Source organism: Chlorocebus sabaeus, chromosome 11 (genome assembly GCF_047675955.1).
Source record: "Chlorocebus sabaeus isolate Y175 chromosome 11, mChlSab1.0.hap1, whole genome shotgun sequence".
Lineage (NCBI taxonomy): Eukaryota > Metazoa > Chordata > Mammalia > Primates > Cercopithecidae > Chlorocebus > Chlorocebus sabaeus.
Window position 1 is genome coordinate 79,134,958 of NC_132914.1, and position 2,011 is coordinate 79,136,968.

A 2,011-nucleotide genomic window follows, 5' to 3' on the forward strand; every position below is an offset into this window, starting at 1 on the left:
AAAATTAATTTGACAGTTACAGAAAACTTCCTTCAAGAGGATGAAAAAAGAGACTCCAACAGTATTTTTATAGCACCATTGATAGGTAGTATTAAGCAACTATTTATACAAAATTGAAAAAAAAAAATAACTCGTGACGTGGAAAATCAATAACTTTTCTCAATCTATATGTACTCACCTTTTGAAGATGTCTCATTAAAGAATACAGAAATGAAAGCCACATATAATGTGTTCAAGCACCGTAAGAATAAGTTATAATAATTACTTATACTGACTTTGGTAATATTCCAGTAAATGTTTGACAGACAAAACAGAAATTGCTCATTATCAATGATCCCCATACAAACTGGCATTCCTCAATATTATACAGCATATAATGATAAAATTGTATTGTAATGTTATAGGACATATGATATCCAGAACAAAAAGAAAGTATTAGTCATCTAAACAAATGTAAATTTATTTAAATGAAAATAACCAGATTTTATTGTTGATAAACTAATATAATCCATCTATCCATCTGTTTGCTTGCAAACATTATATCAGACCCTATCTAAATATGTTGATACTTGCTGATAGTGCCTGAAACATTGCATCAGTCGACAAATATCAGTCACCTACTCCTCTACTGTGTTCTGATTCTACATTCCCATATCTAAGCCATTTTCCTCTTTTAGAACGGAGATCAAATCTTTCATCTTCAACTTGGATTCTGCCAACATTCCTGGATCATAGCAATCTGGTCTCACTTGTCAATGTGTACTCCCTTTTTTGTTACTGTTTGTTATGTATCATCTATCTGTTAGATTTATGAATAATCACTCTCTCAACCTTCTTCTAAACATCACAAAGAAAATAATTAGATGCTTTTGAATACATATACCTTAGAGTAGTATGGAATGCAAAATTGCTTAGTAAATATTTATTCATGAGGACTAAACATAAGAAAATGTTATTCATTTATATCTAAGAATTTATATGGAGCTTGGACCAAGATTTTTTTTCTTTTTTTTGAGACAGAGTCTCGCTCTGTCGCCCCAGGCTGGAGTTCAGTGGCATGATCTCGGGTCACTGCAAGCTCCAGCCCCCGGGGTTCATGCCATTCTCCTGCCTCAGTCTCCCAAGTAACTGGGACTACAGGCGCCCTGCCACGACGCCCGGCTAATTTTTTGTATGTTTAGTAGAGACAGGGTTTCACTGTGTTAGCCAGGATGGTCTTGATCTGCTGACCTTGTGATCCGCCCACCTCGGCCTCCCAAAGTGTTGGGATTACCAGCGTGAGCCACCGCAACCAGCAGATCAAGATTTTTATGGTCCCCTAAGAAAGGGTGTGTTTCTCTAGATCTACTTTCTCACTTGCTCCACTGTTTTTTCAAGCACTTTCAATGGTTCCTACGTCGGAGCTTCTACTATGAGCCAAGCCTTTTGCATACATCACCTTTAATTATCAAAGTAATATTATGAGCCATAAATTACTAATCCTATGTTGCAGATTAGTAAATCAAGACTTAAAGTTAACAAAACTTTAGAGACTCATGGTAGCAAAACCTAAATTAGACCTCAGTCTGCCTGACTTCAAAGTATGGTTGGTTTCTTCCAACCATACTACAATATGTACTCGTCCTTAAGCAATCAAAGTCCAGTTTTCTTTCAGGTCTCTCTTCAGTGTGAATTGCTTGTCACAGACTTTTCATAATTTTTACCATGGTGCACTCTGGATCAAATAGACATAAATACATTACTACCCCTCCACACACACACATGCATATACATATACTCACATACACAAAAACTCCAAGGAGTAAATATTTGTTTTAAAAAACAATAGAGTAATAAGAAGGGAAATATATACCTCAAGATTCCCAAAATGTACATGAAACTAGTGATCATAATTATGCAAATTATTTGTACAACAGTCTTAGATTCTCATTCTCATTTTAAGTGGTACTTCCTTGGACTTCCTGAGAAAAGCAAAAAGCCAATTACAAAGCCTCTTCCTCTTCAAGGCTAC